General features: G+C 53.9%; 1 protein-coding gene and 1 non-coding gene across 5 annotated transcripts in view; both read left to right on the top strand.

Annotated features, from left to right (window-relative positions):
* Window positions 1-5,773: 5,773 nt before the first annotated feature.
* LOC123607764 lies at window positions 5,774-5,876 on the top strand. The gene has a single exon (XR_006716909.1). It is a non-coding gene; the product is annotated as a U6 spliceosomal RNA (small nuclear RNA).
* A 9,907-nt stretch (window positions 5,877-15,783) lies between these two features.
* SLC6A6 (solute carrier family 6 member 6) overlaps window positions 15,784-18,812 on the top strand; it is an 88,717-nt gene continuing 85,688 nt past the window's right edge. For 2 of the 4 annotated variants that reach the window (XM_045493930.1, XM_045493931.1), the window contains exon 1: window positions 15,786-16,074. The gene's annotated coding sequence lies outside the window, so the exon portion shown is untranslated. Of the gene's footprint in view, window positions 16,075-16,256; window positions 16,281-18,812 lie in introns of those variants that run through there. The other 2 variants (XM_045493928.1, XM_045493929.1) reach the window with 2 other exon arrangements.

The raw sequence follows: 18,812 nt of genomic DNA, 5'->3' as shown, positions 1-18,812 counted from the left end.
GGCTGACACGATTCTGTGCATAATGCAAGTGGGCACAGGGCGGCAGCCTTCTGTAGCGGGGTGGGCAACTGGCAACAACAGCCTCGGGCATGCCAGTTTCCAGAAGCCTCCCAGCTGACGTCTTCTGGAATGTTCTGGGTGGGAGAGGGAGGACTCACGGGCTTCTCGAGTTCGTTCAGATGGGGAGGGTTCAGGGGCCTTGATCCTGAGTCTCTGCTGGCTGACATTCCCCCATCAGGACACTGGGTTTCCACCAACTTTTATCTCCTGTTGCTTCCGAAACTGAGGGTTCCTGCCGCCTCGTGATCCTCCCTTTGCGGCCGGGGAAGTGTTGTGGGTTCAGGGGTGCAGGGGTGCAGAAAGGGCTGGCCCCCAGCCTCAAGGAGCTGGGGAGTAATTGCACAGAACCCACTGTGGCAAGGCAGTTTGATGGGCTCTGTTACCTGCCTCAAGAGGAGCCATCAGCTGGGCCTGGGGAACAGGAGGGTGGACCCACAGAAGGACTTGTTACACAAAGACACACAGTGGGAAAATCCAAAGAGAAGAGAAGCCTTGCCTGCGGCCCATCTGAAGAACTTAGGGGAAGCAGCTGGGAGACCAGCTGGAAGGAAAGCGTTAGGGCACCCTGAGGGCAGGGCTGAGGGGTTCAATCACTTGGGAGACAATAGGGAGCCACCAAAGAATCTGTAGTAAGAGTGACGTGTGCGTGGCTTTTCCCCAGGGATCCAAGTGGTGGCAGAGCCTGTGAGGAGGGTTCTGTCAGGGGTGGGGCGGAGGGTCAGAGCCCCAGTCAGGGACTTGGTTCCCCATTAGGTAAGAGTCTCCTGGGGGGAATCTCCAGGGGGCAGGGACTGGCTCAGGGCTGACCAGGTAGGACATTTAAGCCCCAGTAAGGAGCAGGAAGAGACCACGAGAGAGGAGCTTCTGGGTAGCTCAAGAGAGCAGGACTCAGCCCTTTATTTTTATTTTTATTTTTTTAATTTTTTTTTTCAACGTTTATTTATTTTTGGGACAGAGAGAGACAGAGCATGAACGGGGGAGGGGCAGAGAGAGAGGGAGACACAGAATCGGAAACAGGCTCCAGGCTCTGAGCCATCAGCCCAGAGCCCGACGCGGGGCTGGAACTCACGGACCGCGAGATCGTGACCTGGCTGAAGTCGGACGTTTAACCGACTGCGCCACCCAGGCGCCCCAGGACTCAGCCCTTTATTGCACAGATGAGGTCACTAGGTCCAAAGACGGCCAGGCTCCCACACGAGTCTGGTGGTTCTGGGCCCCAAGCCCAGGCTGCAGATCCTGACCCTGCAGGACCCTGACCCCTGACTCTGTCTGCTGGGACAGGCACCCCCTTCCCTGCTTGCTCTGGAGTCAGGCCGCCATGATTAGGATTCCAGCTCTGCTCCTGCTCCCCAGGGTCTGTCACAGAGGGGAGATGGCTCCATTTCCCTGTGGGCAAAGTGGGGATGACAAGGGCACCTGTCTGGCCAGGCTGCCATGAGGAGTAAATGAATTGACAGGGCTCAAGCTGAGAGTAGGGACTGGCACACAGCAAGTGTGAAGGAGCATCCTTGCCCCCATTATCCCCTCCCTGTCCCCTCCCTCCCCTCTCTTCCTCCCTGCCCTCACTCCCACACGCCACCCTTTGCCGTATTTTGTTTTTCCCTTCCACAAAACACAGGCATTCACCTGGTCAGGTGTGTTTTATGAAAACAAAGATCAAACTCACAGCTCCCCGGGAGACTTGCTGGCCAAGGGGGGCCCCTCATACCCCCACCACTGTCCCTGAAGCTCCCCCTCCATGGGATAGTGCTGGGGGCAGCTCTCACAGCTCCGCGGTACAGGTGATGATGAGGAAGCCCAGAGAGGTGAGGCTGCTAGCCCAAGGTCACACAGCTTGCAATTACGACGGCTGGGGGTGTCCTACTCCAGAGCCTCTGTGCTGGGCCCCAGCACTGGGTCGGGGGCAGGGTGGGGGAGGGCTGGCCCTCGGGGGCATTCTATCCAAGGGGATTTCACTCGCACACTTGTTCATTTATTCATTCACCCACCCTCTCTGTGTTTCCTCGTGGATCTCACGTTTCTCGAACTCAGACTGTCGTGTTTATTTCCGTATCCCCCAGTGCTAGGAGCCCAGGAGGAGCCCCTAGACGGAAGTGGAAGAAACGCGTACGTGAGAGACTATTTGCGAACGCGACACATCTACATTCCATGCCTTCTGTCCATCTGGCTTTCTCCTTGAGCCACCGTGTTCCGACTTCTTTCCCTTGTGCTCCGTGGAACCCCATCTTGCCAGCACCACAGAGCTCATCTTCGTGTGGACACATCCGACTGCCTCTGGTCAGTCCTCTTTCACTGAGCTTCCCTTCACCCCGTTACGCCCTCCTCCATCATGACTCCCATGACATACCCTCTTCTGGTTCCCTTCAACTTCCTGCCCTTCCTCTTCAGGCCCCTTTACAAGCTCCTCTTCTGAAGACCGCTCCTTCAAGGTTGGGGCTCTCTTCTCTCTTAACATACTCCTCCTCTGGGTGTTCTCACAAATTCCCTGGGGTTGAAAATGCTCGTAAGGAGGGCTCTCATGAAGGGCACCTAACCCCAAACCACCAACAGGAGCCCCTCTATAACTAGGGCGTGGAGAAGGGAACCAATCTCAGGTGAGATGAAATTAGTAGAAAAAGCACCAAACCCACAAGAGACTTCACCTTCTTTCTTCTACCTTTGACCACTAAGAAGAATTACGCCAGAGGAGCAAAAGAACATTGTCAATTGCGTGGGCATCCTCTCTGTGGCAGGCACTACCCACCTTGTTTACTCCTCAGCAGCCCAGAGAGGACTGGACTGGAAGGTGCTGTTGGCATCAGCAGTTTAACAAATACCCCTGAAACTAAGGGTCTTAAAATGACGATGATGTGTTTGGCTCACGGTTCTGTGGGTTGGTGATTCGGACTCAGCTCACCGAGGGGTTCTTCTGCTGGCCTGGCTGGCCTCCCTCACGGTGCCTCATCCGCCAGAAGGCCACCCTGACTTTACACGTGGCAGCTGTGCAGAAGCTGAGCAGAGAGCAGGAGCAGAAGCTGCAAGGTCTCTCGAGGCCCAGGCTTCAAACTGGCACAGTGTCACTTCCAGCATATTTGATTAACCCGAGCAGGTCGCAGGGCCAGCCTTGATTCAAGGGCAGCAGGAACAGACCCCACCTCTCAGTGGGGAAGGCTGTAAGCGTCATGGTCATTTCCCAATGACAGTCTTTTCTTAAAAAAACGTTCACTTATTTATTTTGAGTGAGAGAGAGCATGCACACATGTGTGAGTGGCAGGAGGAGCAGAGAAGGAGAGAGAGAGAGAGAGAGAGTGGGAGAGAGAGAGAGAAAGAATCCCAAGCAGGCTCCTCGCTGATAGCATGGAGCCAGACTCCGGGCTCAATCTCACGAACCGGGGGATCTTGACCTGAGCCAAAACCAAGAATCAGACACTCAACTGACTGAGCCACCCAGGCGTCCCAAACAGTCTTCATTTTATAAAGAAGGCTGGCGGGGACAAAGAGGCTGTCTACACTGCAGGTCCAGTGCCCCTCCCACAAATCCAGACCCGCGTGCCTTCAAGCTCGGAAAGGCAGGCCTCACCAAAGAGGCTGCTCTGAGGGGTCCCAGGCAGGCCGGTGACAAGTAGGGGCTTGACTCAAGAGGAGGATTAAGGACACTAAATCCATCCCTCGGGCTTGAAGCCTGGCCAAACAGCAGGGCACTGTTCCAAGTACAGGCTTCTGAGGGACGAGCACAGGGCCTCCCCACCAGGCTGCCTGACTCTAGCTTTGCCAGCCTGTCCCTCGGGGACGCCAAGCACCGTGGGCTGGGCCTGGGGATCAGAGGGCTGACCACGGTCCTCGCCCACACGATCAGGACCCAAACTCAAAGCCCTCAGTAATGTTTCCCCTATGGACGTCCTTAGGTCTGGGGCTCCTGAGACTGCCTGGGTATAGCCCCATCCTTCCCGAGTGCTGGGTGGGTTGTGAGGCCTTGGGCGCATTACCTCTCTCCCCGTGAGTCTCGGTTTCCTCCTCTGTAACGTGGGATTGAAGGTTATGCGTTCCTCACAGGGACCAGGTGATGAGGATTCGGGAGGACAAGACTGTCAAGGACTTCTCTCTGGGCCAGACAGAGGTGACGCTGTCACCAATTATAGTCTAGGGTCCAAAGTCTTCTGTGCAAACCCTCGAGTCCAAATGTGATCGGGATTGCAAGAACGACGCAGCGCCTATACCGTATGTTACATATCACCCGACAGGGTCTGGAGCAGCCCCTCCAGGCAGCCCAACTGATATGTCTACAGTGAAGCTATGACTAGTGCTATAGGGGCTAAATAGAGTTTCTAGATAGCTTTGTAGAATCTCTAGTTTGCCCCCAGGTTTGTTTTTAGATTTTTGTCTTTCAAAAAATTGCTGGCTATGGGAATTACGATTATGTGGGTCATTATAATTATTAGTCATGATTCTCAACCGTGGCTGCATATTAGAATGAGCTGGGGAGGGGCTCCTGGGTGGCTCAGTCGCTTGAGCATCTGACTTTGGCTCGGGTCATGATCTCACCGCTCGTGAGTTCCAGCCCCGTGTCAGGTTCTGTGCTGACAGGTCAGAGCCTGGAGCCTGCTTCCGATTCTGTGTCTCCCCCTCTCTCTCTGCCCCTCCCCTTCTTTCTCTCCCTCTCCCTCTCTCTTTAAAAAAATAAATAAACATAAAAAATTTTAAAAAGAATGAACTAGGGAGCTGCTTAAGATGCAGGTTCTTGGTCTCACGCCAGACCAAAGGAATCAGAAGTTCAGGAGGGGAGCCCTGGGGAATGGCTTTTTTTTTTTTTTTAAGTAATCTCTACACCTAACATGGGGCTCAAACTCACAACCTGGAGATCAAGAGTCTCATGCTTCAGGTGGCTCAGTCAGTTAAGCGTCCGACTTTGGCTCAGGTCATGATCTCACGGGTCTGAGTTCAAGCCCCGCATGGAGCTCTGCACTAACCCTGCAGAGCCCACTTGGAATTCTCTCTCTCCCTGCCCCTCTCCCATGGTGTGCACGCATGTGCTCTGTCTCTGTCTCTCTCTCTCTCTCTCTCTCTCTCTCCCTCTTTCCCTCTCTCAAAAGTAAACAACTAAACTTTGAAAAAAAAATTAAAATGAAAAAAACAAGAGTAGACTGCTTCACTGACTGAGCTAGCCAGGCGCCCCCAGAATGGGTATTTTTAAACAGCTGCCAAGGTGAGTCTGATGCACAATAGGGATGAACCATATCCTAGAGATTATAAAACGGTGTTGGTTGTGGGGTGGGGGTGCAGGGGTGCTTCACTAGTCAGGGGAGATCAGGGAAGACTTCCCTGAAGGCGGGACCAAGCTTGAGTACAGCAGGCAGGTAAAGGGGTGGAAGAACCTCCCCAGCAGCGGGAACAGCAGAGGGAACAGTGTGCACAAACTCCCCATGGCAGGAAGACCCTCAGCAGCAAATTAACAAATTATGGGAACTGAAAGGTCCCTCGGGTGGCTGGAGCCTGTGAGGGAAGGGCCCCAAGGCTGAGCTGCCTCCTCCACTTCCTCTCTGGTGGGGTTCAGAGGGGAGCCTGGAGACCGGGGTCTTTCCTGAGGGCAAAATCTGTGCAGATAGACACTCTGTTCCCAGAGAAAAGCGAGCAGTGAGCAGCGGCTGTTCCTCCCTTCCCGGTCCAGGGAAGAGAATGAGTTAAAATCAGAGTGGGTGCAAGGAGTCGCTCAGACTCACCAGCCCAGTGGTTTTAAAGTGTTTTAGTGCTCGCTTCAGCTAAAGGTAGAAGACACAGAGACGATTAGCATGGCCCCTGCACAAAGTGACACGCAAATCTGTGAAGAGTTCCCTATTTTAAAAATATATGAATTAATAAAGGGTTCTTATCTTGCAAGTTATTTTGGTGCCTTTTTGTCAAACAAGAGATTTCCCCACTGTCCCAATAACAGTTGGAGCAAAGTGGTGCTAATACTGGGGGGTCTGGAGTCCTGCCCTCTCTGACCTCCCCCAGGTCTCCCCAGGTTCCTCGGGGACTCTGTGGGACCCAACTGGAAAACTCCAGGGAACCGAGGTTCAGAGAAGGGGACAACAGGATTGCCCAAGGAGTTCCCATCGTGAGGGCAAGGCTGGGGCCGGATTCTGGCCCCCTGACTCCCTTTCCCATGCTCTTCAGGCCGGGGCAGAGTTCCCCAAACCTTTGTCCATTAGGTCCCTCTGTACAAGTGTTTCCTTACAACAACTCACCTGTTGGGTATGGGTTGAACTGTGTCCCCGCAAAAAGATATGTTGAAGTCCTAACTCCCAGGACCTGTGGATGTAACTATTTGGAAATAGGGTCTGTGCAGATGTAATCAATGTAAGATGAGGTCATTAGGGTGGCCCTAATCCAATATGACTGGTGTCCTTATAAGAAGAGGGGATTTAGGTTCTTGGTGGCTGGTTTCTGAGGATGTGGGGTCCTGCAGAGTGAAGAGTTAAATCCCAAGGTCATTGCAAAACATCTGAAGTTCATTGCCAGGACCATGATGGCAGAGGAAGGGAATGTGCAAGGTGCCTCCAGGACCCTAAACAGAATCCTCACCATGGATGGGATCATTGAGGGCATTAAGGCGTGGCAGTACTATGAAAAGCCTTGTGCTGACAGCAGGGAAGCTATGAAACCTGCCTGCAGATCTGTAACACGGAATGACTCGAAAGACCAACTTGATGAGACATTTGGGCAGATCAGTGGCAGGGCTGCTGAGGCCTGTGGATAGTAGGCCCAGTATGAAAATCCCTATCCAGCTGTCTCCTTTCTTTCTCCAGCCCCATTCTCTCTTGCCTTTCTTATGATAAATTCAATCATGTACATGCAAGAAAGTCTGCATATATCAAAGCAATCCTATAGTTAGCAGTGGACCCTCACTTTTATTACGTGAAAGAGAAATTGAGTCAAAAAGTAGTCTAGGAGGAGTACCTGGGTGGCTCTGTCGGTCAAGTGTCCGACTTCTGTTCAGGTTGTGATCTTGCGGTTTGTGAGTTCAAGCCCCACGTCAAGCCTCGCATCTGGCTCCGTGCTGAGCATGGACTCTGCTCAGGATTCTCTCTCTCTCTCTCTCTCTCTCTCTCTCTCTCTCTCTCCCCCGCCCCCCTTGCTCACACTCTCTCTCTCTCAAAATAAATAAACATGAAAAAGAATAGTCTAGGAGTAGAATGGTGGTTGCCGAGGACTGGTTGGGAGAGCAGAATGGGGAATTGCTTTGTTTAATGGGTGCAGAGTTCCAACTAGGAAAGCTGAAAAAGTTCCAGGCATGGATGGTGGTGATACTTGCACAACAGTGTGAGGGCACTTAGTGCCACTGAACTATGAATTTAAGTGGTTAAAATGGAAAATTTTATGTATATTTTGCTATAATAAATTTTTTAAGTAAAAAAAAAGAAAGAGAGAATTTAGGACACAGGGGGATGGGCTATCAGGGATGCACACAGAGAAGGTCATGTAACAGCAGAGACAGAGGTTGGAGTGATGCAGGGACAACCCAATGATTGATGGAAACCACTAGAAGCTAGGAAGGGGCAAGGAAGGATACTATCTATCCAGGGCTTCAGAGGGAGCACCACCATCTCTGACCTCTGGCCTCCAGAAGTGTGAGAGAATAGGTTTCTGCTGTTTGAAGCCAGCAGTTTGTGGTAGTTGGTTAAAGCAGCCCTAGGAAACTGATATATCTTCCTAAATCACTGCTCGCTTCATTTTTTTCCTTCAAATGAACTCATTTTCAAACAACTTGCATACAATTTGCTAAAAGTAAACCTCCCATTACTGCTATAAATGGAAGACCATGATCCTTTCCATAAATAGAAGGCTCCTTAAAAATAAAGACAATGAGGGGCGCCTGGGTGGCTCGGTCAGTTGAGTGCCCGACTTGAGTTCAGGTCATGATCTCACAGTTTGTGGGTTCAAGCCCCACATCAGGCTCTGTGCTGACAGCTCGGAGCCTGGAGCCTGCTTCAGATTCTGTGTCTCCCCGTCTCTCTGCCCTCCCTGCTCACTCTCTCTCTCTTTCTCTCTCTCTCTCTCAAAAATAAACATTAAAAAAAAAAAAAGAAAAGAAAAAGAAAAAGGACATGAGCAAATGACAAAGGGTGTTGAAGATACACAGGCACCTAGCTGAGACTTCTCGGCTTATCAGAGGGATAAAAAGAGAACTGAAAAGAGAAAACCTGATTATTACCCAAAATGTCTCATTCCGAGGTATCTCTAATGATTAGGACTTCAGGGATGGCCATTTTCCCTCCTGCCATCTTCCCTTCATGTTTGAGGAAACCGAGCCCAGAAAAGTTCAGTGGTTTGCCCAAGGTCACAGAGCACTGGTGGCCAAGTCTGGATTTGGGCTGCACTCCTACGTTCTTTCCAGGAAAGGACTTCCCAGTCCCACGCAGCAACCCCAGGTCATGCCCAGGTGGCCAGGAGCTGAGTGCATGGGTGTAGGGCAGGCGTATTAAACTCTCAAGGATGAGCAAACAGACACAGCCTGTATGTGTTCTGATCCCATAGAAGCTATAGCCAAGTGACCTGGACAAAACTTAGCTCACACCAAGTGTTACAACCCAAGTGATGATTGCAAGAGTTTTTTCTTCTTGCTCCATTGGACCATCCATATCAAAAATCAGGGTCCATGCAGGCAGCTGTCCCGCACCTCGTCACCTATGCTCACCTGCTAAGCAACTGAGGTCATGGGGCACATGTCCAAAACCAGGCTTCTCCTTCACCCTTGTTCTGACCCTGATGTCACCTTCTTCCTCCTCCCTCTGCCTCTCTCTCTTCTCTTGGCTTTGGCCTATGGAAAGGAGAAGGGCTCATAGCTTAGAGTCCAGCATGCTTGGATTCGAATCCTAGCTCCACTGTGTGGCCTCAAGTCAGTGGCTCATCATCTCTGAGATTCAGTTTCCTCATCTATTACATGGGTTCCTTCCTCCCAGTTACTGGAAAGGGTCGAAAAGATCATGCTTGTGAGCCTAGGAGCTCAGAAAACTTTCATTCTCTCCCCCTGCCAGACTGCAAGAGATGACTGAGGCCTTCTCAGTACTGCTGTGTGTCCTGGGACCAGTCACTCACCCTTTCTGAAGCCTCCATTTCCCAGGGGAAGTGGCCTCAGTGGGTGCCTATGGCCATTCAGAGCTGAGGGATTCTGGGATTCCAGGAGTAGAGCTGGGGTGGCCTGTGAGCTGGGGCCCACCCTGCCTGGCTCAGATGACCAGTCCCGAGGGCCCAATCAGGCCAGCCTTGGATCAGGCCATAAGTGGGAACAAAACAGCCAGGGAGCTCGCCTCTCTGGCTTTGTTTATTGTCTGGGAGCTGGGAATATTTTGAATTGTTGTGTTTGGGGAGGGAGGGAAAAATAACCAAATATAAGAAGGCAGCCAGTGAGAGGCCCGGGCAGGAATGCAGAGGAATTAGGCCTGCCTGGGTATGTCTGGGAGATGGTGATGCTCCCAGCGGCCCCAGCACCCCCTAGGTCAAGGATTCTCATCTCTGTTGAACCATTCAAATTGCCTGGAGAACTTAATTTTTTTTTTAAAGCCTCATGCCCAATTACATTAGGATTTCGAAGGGTGGGACTCAGACAGCAGGACTTTGTAAGCTTTCTGGGTGACTGTGACAGGCAGCCAGTGTTGAGAATGAGTGCTGCCCACAGCAGTGTATCAGGAGCCCCTGAAGGGCTTGAGAAGCATGACTGCTGGGCCCCCCACCCAGAGTTCCTGAATCAGGAGGTCTGGGCTCTGCCTAGGACCATGCATTTCTCACAGGGGCTGCAGCTGCTGCTGCGACTGGCCTGGGGACACACTTTGAGAACCTCTCCTGCACTCTCATGACTCAAGGTGTTGCCTGTGGGCCAGGGGTGTCGGCCTGGAGCTAGTGAGAAATAGGAACCTTGGCCCCTCCCAGACCATGCAGTGGGATCTGCATGTGAACAACATCCCCAGGTGACTATATGCACTTTGCAGCTGGAGGAGGGCTGGACTAGGGCCATCTTGGCTCACCTTTGGTGCTAGAGATGGGGAGACTGAGACACCCAGATGCCTCAGGGCTTAGATCCAGATCTCTCCAGGGCAGAAGGGGAAGGGAGGGAGCTCCTGGGGGTGGAACTGAATTCACAGTTTTGCTGACTGGCCCCTTTACCCCCAGCTGCACAAATGGTTAGTTTTGCACTGTGTGTGTGTGTGTGTGTGTGTGTGTGTGTGTGTGCAGGAGGGAGGGGGTGATCCCTTATATGGATGTGCACAGCAACTGTAAATAGCTACAGCATCATTCATTCATTCAGCAAATATTCCCTGGGCACCTACCATGGGCCAGGCACTGTTCTAGGCCCTGGGAATGTGGTGCTGGACCTGCCTGGCTCAGCCCTGCCCATGTCAAGTGGGCAGCCTCGATGTGGAAACAGATAGAAACAGGCCAATATATATATGATCGAGGTACATTCGCGCTGTTATCCAAGTTCGGATGGAAATAAAACCAGGCCCACGGCACGGTGCTGGTGGGGAGGGGCAGGTGGCTGTATGAGACATGGTGGTCAGGGAAGGTCTTTGGGGAAGGAGACACTGGCACTGAGGTCCAAAGAATGGGAAGGGATGCCTTCTGGGTGGAGGAGCAGCCAAAAGCAAAGGCCTGACAGCAGAAGGAGCTTAGGTCGAAGGGAAACCAGTGTGGCAGGAGCCGGTGGAAGGAGAGGCATGGTGCAGTTGGGAGGGGCCAGTCTCAGAGGCACTGAGGGGTGCGGGCTTCCATCAGCACAGTGAGAGCTGTGGGGCCATTTAAAGCAGGAAGGACAATGGAGTGGGTCTGAGGACCTTTGCGCTGAGTGAAATGCACGTATCTAAAGTATACAGCACACGGGTGCTGAGGAGGTATACCTATGCTCAGGATAAAGCCCCTTTCCAACCCTCAGGAGGGTCTCTCGGGGTCCTTCCAGCCACCCCCGCCCCCGCCCCCACCCCCAGAGGTGATCACTGCTCCTGTTTCCAAGACCCTAAGTTTGCTTGGCTGAATTGAGAAGTCCACATGGTCTGTGTTGTTCTCTCACCAAGCCTGGTGTTTTGGAGACCGCCCCACAGTTTCGTGCATCTCATAGTCCTTCATCTGTTTGTCTGTTTTTCCGTTCTCCTGTGGGTGTTACGCAACCAGGATTATTTCCGTTTTTTGGGCTATTATGAATGGTGCTGCTTTTCACATTCTTATACAAGTCTTTGTGTGTGGACGTATGTTTTCATTTCTCTTTGGTCAATGCCTAGGCATAGAACTGCTGGCTGTAGGCTAAGTGGATGTTTAACCTTATAAGAAATCGCTGAACTGTTTTCCACAGTGGCTGTGTCATTCCATGCCCCCACCAGCCGTGGAGGAGGGTCCCAGCATCCCTCTGGCTGCTGAGTGGAGATGGGCTGGTGGGCAGGAGAGGAAGCCAGAAAGCCAGGAAGGAGGCCCCTGGGATGGCCAAGGAGCTATATTAGTAGATGAATAAATATGCACGTGGACCCACCCCCTCCCCTGAATGTCTGCCCCCTGCCTTGACACTCCTCTCATCCCTGGGACAGATCTACCACATTCTTGTGGAAGGAGAGAAGGAAATGAGTCCTTGGAGGCTTGCCACCCACAGGCCACATCCAGCAAGCATTTCCTGGGATCTTCCGTGCTCTGGGCCCCGTACTAGGGATCGCTGACTTATGGGTGCTCCCGGTCTGGGCCTCCAAGTTTGGCTCAACCCCAGGTTGCAGGAGGACAATGGGCAAAGTGTTTTGGGGACGAGAACAGTGTGGAGGAAACCCAGAAGGTGGGAAAGCTCGGGGCATGCATGTGAAAAGGCCAGCGAGTGTTCTGGTTACCCCAACATTGGACTGTGTGCCCAGCATCAAGCTCAGTGCTTTGTATGAATCTTCTCCACTTAGTTCCCACAACAACCTGGGGCATAGAGGTTATGATTAGCCTAGCTTAACAAATCGGGAAACTGAGGCACAGAGAGATTTTTTTTTTTTCCCACGATTCAATCTAGGTCACACAGCCCAAGACAGATGAAGCTGGGATGTGCAAGCAGGCAAGAGGAGGTTAGATAAGTGGGAAGCAGATTCCCGAAGGTTCAGATGCTCTGTTAAAACCTCCATGGTTCAGGGGTCCACCCATACACATCCAGCAGTATGGACACAGGGGGTGTGTCCAGGAGAAAGTGCCCAGGATGGGGACCATTCGACAGTCTCATGACTGTCCCTTTGTCTCTTCAGGGAATGCCATTCTGAGAGGCTGACCCCGTCACCCTCGGCAGGGCTGGTGCGGAGGGGTGCCCTGCACTGGCCAGATGGCCCAGCATGGCTGGACCTCTGGCGAGAATTTCAACAGCTCTCCTTGGCCGGTGGTCACCTGATAGATGAGACAAATTATTCTCTGGCAGAGGACTAAAGGTTTTGTTCCAAGTCCTGGATCGATTTTATTTTATTATCGCCAGTTGCTGAAAAAAGCATGATCAGGAACCTTTTCCAAATTGCACTCACTGCTTTTAAGTTAAGGGCAGTGCACAGAAGCCTGAAACTTGGCCACCTTTCCCCACATACCCTCCATGAGCTCTTCCGGCAATCGATTTTCATTCTCAAAACAGTCCCAGTGGAATTTCAGGCTAGTATGTGGCTTTTGAAGGAAACCTCTGCCTGGGTTTCCTTGAAGCTCCCTTCTCGCTGCCAGCGCTTTCGGCTCCTTGGTGCTCACTGTCTCTCCCTGGAGTTTCCAGCTGCCGTCCCCTGGCAAGGCGCAGGGCCGGTGCACAGAGCACACTAGGCTTCTCTTGGTCTGCTCTCTGCAGGGCCAGCTGAGTGGCATAAATGAGGCAACTAGCCCGGTGGGGACTGTGGCACCCTGGGGATCCCACATCCCCATGGGAGCAGCTGGCTGATGCCACTCAGCTCCAAGGGATGGTGGACAGGTAGATAATGGCTTGAGGAGGCTCCGTCTTGCCATTTTCTAAATGTGAAATCTTTCCACCAGACATTCAGATTCCTAATATGTGAGATCTTCCAAGTTTTTCTTCATGGCAATTAACTCAAGACATTTTAAAGCCAGCAAAGCCCATCTGGGAGCTAGATTCGGCACAGGGCCCCCCAGTTGGAGACCTTTCGTCACCATGGCTCCGCGAGGTAGGACTCGCTATCCTATGTCACAGATGAGGAAACCGGTGCCCAGAGAGTGGGCATGCAGACTCCAGTCACACAGCTGGACAGCAGCAGAGGGGCAAATACAAACTGGGGATCTCTGGCCTCCACGGGGAGCTCTCTCCACCCCACCCTATACTTCCCCCAGTTCCCCTCCCCACCCCACCCCACCCCCACCCCACCAGCCCTTCTCCACCTCTTATGCCACCTTTCCTTGGGGTTGAGGTTGGAGCACTTCCTGGCTTTTCTTCTCCTTCCCCTCCCTCTTCCCCTTATCTCTCCTTCTCCTTCTCCTCCTCCTTCTCCTCCTTCCCCTTCTTCCCCTTCTTCTTCCCGCCTTGGGTTTAAATCCCAGCTGTACAACTTACCAGCTGAACGACTTTGGACAAGCTATTTAATTTCTCTGTGGCTCAGTTTTCCTTTCTGTAAATGGGGGAGATTAATAGCAGGTACTTCAGAGAGTGGTTGTCAAGATTCAATGAGTTGAAATATACAAATGCATTGAACTGTGCCTGGCATGCAACTACATGCTGTCTGTATAAGGGTTTGCTAAATAGAAGGAGGGCAACAAACATTTATCAGGTATCTGCTGTGTGCCAGGCCCTATGATGGACCTCAGGACGCAATGGGGGCACAAAGGACAAGGTCCCAACCTCATGGAACTTATGCCCTACAGGAGGAAGATACATGATTGGACAAGCGTCATCTGTGTGTCCTAAGCTGGCACCATCTGTACTATACTGACCTGCCTGAAGCTCTCATGATCCGAAGGGCTTTCCACTGGAGGTGCCCCCCCGATCCCCCCCCCCCCCCGCTCCTCCCATGGCCTCCACTGCCTTTGCTCACTCTCCGTGACCCTCAGCTGGCCCATATCACCTTGGCTTAGGGCCCAACCACTCTTGCCAACAAGCTTTTCCACAGCAGCTTCCTCTGCTCCCCCCTCCCTTCCCCTCAACCCCTTGGCTTAGTCAAAGCCTCCTCTCCAAAGTCACTTAACCATATTATGACCTGCCACTTGGTGCTGTGTGCAGTGACACATGCGGGGAGGCTGAGGAGTTTGGGGTTGCCATCTGCTCCTTCAGCTCACGGAGGAGCCTCGCTCACATAGGGAAGGAGGGGAGAGATGTGAGGACTCAGTTGTTCTCTTCTCCAGCTTTGCTTTCCTCACCTGTAAGAGGGGTGCAATCACCATGAACTCAAAAGACCGAGCTGAGGAGCCGGGAGGTGGATGCCACCTGGGGTGGCTGGGTGCTTCCTGGAGGAGGGGACGGCTGGGGACAGCAGAGAAGGGCAGGGGATGGCATGTCTGCTCAGCTGCAGCTGGGGGAGAGGGTAACCCGCTAGAAGGTCAAGATGGAGGCAGACAGCAGGGGGCCTCAATGAGAAAACCAGGCAGAGGATAAGCGTCATCTCTCCAATCCTGCTCCTCAGCTTCCCTGGTCTGCCTTCTGGGGGCTGTTCTGGAAGAGGGTGTTATGAAGCTCATCCAGACACGGCCAGGTATGACGTGGGGGATGGCTCTCTGTAGAGCCTGTATTTCCTCTTTTATTCTCAGTTGCAAAGGTGGAAGGATCCATGTGTGTTCTGCACACAGCCTCCCAGGTGCAGAGATGGAGTGAGTGAGAGGAGAAAGTGGAGAGCATTGAGAGAGGGAAAGGCCTTGCTTGAGGTCACACGGCAGGCACTCCTCCTCATGCCCACACAGGGCAGGAGTGTGGAAAATGGTCTCAGAGGAGCCACTCATGCAAATAAGGACAAGAATAATGGCACATTCCCCATTTTCATTTAAAAATAGTCACAGTAGCTGACACTTGCTTGGCACTTTCTAAGTGCCCGTGCCTTTCTGAGCTTTTTACACTGTTAACCTTGAGTCTTCATAGCGGTTAGAGGAGATAGGTTCTATTATATTTGTTTCCATTTTACAGATGAGGAAACTGAGGCTTAGAGAGCCTGAGTAACCCCCCAAAGTGACCCAGCAGGGGCAAAGCCAAGAATCAAAGAGCTGCTGACTGCTTCATATCACAGCTTCAGATCACTCATGCCTCTGGGGAGGCAGCGAGGGCGGGGTTACTGTGCCCATTCTTCAGAGGAGCAAACCGAGGTCGGAGAACCTGGATGACCTCCCAAAAGGAAGCAATGGAGTGGTTTGGGACCTGGCCACTCAATGAGCGGTAGGTCCCTCTTTTGAGCCAGGTGGATGGGCGAGTGGTGGCGGTGGGTAAGGGAGGGGGCGGGTCGGGCCCGGGGCTCTCTAGCTCTTTTTCTGAAAGCAGCAGGAGGCTGAGGACCGGCTGTACCACTTGGCACCAGCTTTTGCAAGGAAAGGGTTTCCTTGAGAAGTGCGCTCTAATGGGGGAAGCGGTGGGCCAAACGTTCGCCGCGCTGCATGAGGGTGTGTGCGCGCGCGCTCGGCGAGCCCGGGCTCTTTGTCCGAGCCCGTGCGCGCGTGCGTGTGTGGTGCGCGCGCGCGCGCGCGCGTGTGTGTGTGTGTGTGTGTGTGTGTATGTGTGCGTCCGCATATGGGGCGGGGCTGTGCGTCCGGCCCCGCCCCCGGCCCCGCCCCCGGCCCGGCCAAGCTGGTATTTTTCCACCCAGCAGGATGGGTGATGCTGAGAGCTGCCTGCTCAGACAACAGACACGCGAGGTCAGGAAGAAGCCGCTTATAAATTACCGCTTCCTCCGCACCGCCGCCAGCGCAGAGCTCCGGGCCCTGGCCGCAGCCCCGCTCGCTTGCCAGCACCGAGCCCCGAGGACCGCGAGCCCGGAGACCGAGCCAAGCCGGGAAGGAGCGCGGAGCGCAGAGCCCGCGGGCCAGAGACTGAGCAGGAGGGCAGCCCCCGGCCAGTGGAGCCGAGCGCAGCCGAGCGCAGCCCCGCGGCCACCCCAGGTACCCGAGGGAGAGGGAGCCGGGCGCGCGGAGCCCCCTCCCTATCCCTGCGCTCCAGCCGGCCCGACCTCCCCGCCGGGTACCCCCGATTCCGGCGCCCCATTCGCCACCGAGGGAGGGACGGAGGGTCGCCTGCTCGGACCCGCTGGCGGGGCTGTTATTGTTTGGCCAGCGAAAAGGGCTTGGGCTTTTCGTGCAGGCGGCAGGTGTGTGTGTGTGTGTGTGTGTGTGTGTGTGTGTGTGTGTGTCTCCGTCTCACTGGGTGTCTGTGCCCCTATGTCCCCGTGTGTGTCTGTGTTTCTGAGGGTGGGTGGTGCTCCATTTCTCCAGCAGTGTGCACTTGTGTGTCTCCGTGTGTGCCTGCTGTTCTGTGTCTTGGGTTGTGCGTCTCTGTGTGTTGTGGTGTGTCTGATACCTGAGTGTGGCTGTGTCAGTGTGTCTTTGGATGTGTGCACTTGTGTGTCCCGGTGTGTGTCTGGTGTGGACCTGTGTGTATGTGACTGTGTCTCCGAGTACCTGGCTGTGCACGTGTGTGTCCCAGAGTGTGGCTGTGTCTCCGGGCCCCTGCTTGCGGGCACTTGTGTGTCCTCTCGGCAGTACCTGAGGGAGTGTCCCCGGTGCCTGGAGGACGGAACAGCCAGAGCTGATTCTCCAGGGCAGGCACCGAGTGGGGAGAGGTGATAGGGGGGCACAGCTCCAAGGGTGCTGCCCGTGTGTGGCGTGCAGGTGGCGGTGCCAACGTCCAGCCGTCTTGCGTGGCAGGACGGAGGCCCCGAGGGACAGCTGGGGGCCAAATGGGCAGCAGGCAGGGACAGCAGGACACATCCTCCTCTAGCCTTTTCTGCTTCCTTCTGAGGGTTCCTCTTTCGAGCAAGAGACTCTCGTCCCCCTCCCACCAGGGAAGCCAGATAGAGAATCTTGGGGACCTCCTCTGACAGCCTCAAAGCTTCAGCCTAAACTGGAGGGGGGGACCTGTGGGCCACCCTCCCCGGCCTTCAGAGGGAGGTGTGTGCCGGGCAGGGCCACCGGCCTGGCTATTTTGGTCACTGCCTAGCCTCTGCCAGATCCTGGTGTCCCCTAGGACCAGCCCCAAAGGCTTGGGAGGCAGCCCGAGCCCCCATTTCCGGCCTGGAGAAATAAATCAGCTCAGTAACTGCCCAGACACTTGAACGGAGGGTCTTTGGGCTGAGGGTTAGTGGCGCGTGGCTGGCTCCATTTGGACTTCGGTAAATTGGCCCACGCTTTGGCACTGCTGGCGTTCAAATAAATGTCATGGAGAAGTCGTTTTAAATTTTCTTTTTAATTTTTTTCTTGGCTAGAAGGGAGGGGATCTCATCCAGAGTCTCCCAGCCAGAAGGAGTTTATTTTTGTGAGAAAGAGCGGGTGAGTGCTTAGCAACCGCCTGCCTCCCTCTCGACCAGGGAGTCATCCTGAAGAGTGTGGGGTGGGCATGAGCAGGTACGGGGGTGGGAGTGGGGGAAGGAGTTTAATCAGGATGGTGTTGAGGGGGATTAGAGGGATGCCCGAGGGCACCGGCTGAGAACCCAGCACCGAGCGGGCTTGGCAGAATGGCCTGGGCTTGAGCCTGGCTCGGCCCCCGGTTGACCTTGTGCAACCTTTTCTCGGCCTCAGTTTCCACATCTGTAGAATGGGTGGAGTCGACTGGTTATGAGGTAAACTGGGACTGAGAGGCAGGAGCATGTCCCCAGGGAGCTGAGTTCAGTTACCGTGCCTCAGTTACTGTGTCTTAGTCGGTAGGTGACCTTGGGAGATACTCTTGGCCTCTTTGAACCTCAGCTTGGCTGTCTGGGCAGCAAGGACGCCAATGCCGGCTTCGCTGCGTCCTTGAGGGGATTGAGGGAGATGAGAGTGAATAAGCCTGCGGTAAGCCGTAAAGCCGGGCTCGGCTTCGTAGCTGCCGATTAGAGGGTATCACGAGGTCTCAGGTCACTGTGGTATGTGGCAGGGCCAAGGTGCACTCTTGAGCTTTTGTCCTTCAGGGATACCCTTGTGCTGGCCCATGATACAGCTGCAGTCAGCCTCCTCTGCCCCATTCCTCTCCCTCCTCTCCACTTGTCCTGCAGTGATTGGGTCACATCTGCTTTGCAGAGTCGGGAGGCCGGAGTGGGAAGTGCCCATTTTAGAGATCAGCAAACTGAGAGCTGCCTAGAGGACTTTGCCTTGATTGGATAGTGACGAGAGTGGGCTTTGGGCGTCTTCCCTTGGCCAGCCGTGACTTTTGGCCCTGTGGAGCTTTAGTCACTGCTGTGCTGAAGTGTTGAACTTGGACCCTGGCTGGGACCTGGGGAAAAAGAGAGTCACAGATGCCTCAGTCCTCAGGGTTGGAGGGTGGGTGCCTGGGGCCCACTGGCACCTCAATTCTGTCCCTAGTTATACACTCTCCCTTTTTTGTGCCACTCTTCCTACACAAGGGTCAGTCCCCAGGAGGCAGTTTGGGTTCTGGTGATGGTGTTTTCTAACTCCCAACTTGTCTGCCTGTCCATCTGTCAAAGGACTTGGGAGCTGTACTCTGAAAGTGTTTCCAAAGTTCCTGAAATAATAAGATCCCTGTGAGTCATTGAACACATTCCTGCAGTGGCACCTGGGTGCTCAGTCGGTTGAGCGTCTGACTTCGGCTCAGGTCATGATCTCACGGTTCGGAGGTTCGAGCCCCGCGTCAGGCTCTGTGCTGACAGCTCAGAGCCGGGAGCTGCTTCAGATTCTGTGTCTCCCTCTCT

The sequence above is a fragment of the Leopardus geoffroyi genome, chromosome A2 (assembly GCF_018350155.1).
Source record: "Leopardus geoffroyi isolate Oge1 chromosome A2, O.geoffroyi_Oge1_pat1.0, whole genome shotgun sequence".
Classification (NCBI taxonomy): Eukaryota; Metazoa; Chordata; class Mammalia; order Carnivora; family Felidae; genus Leopardus; species Leopardus geoffroyi.
This window is presented reverse-complemented; position numbering and strand designations above follow the sequence as displayed.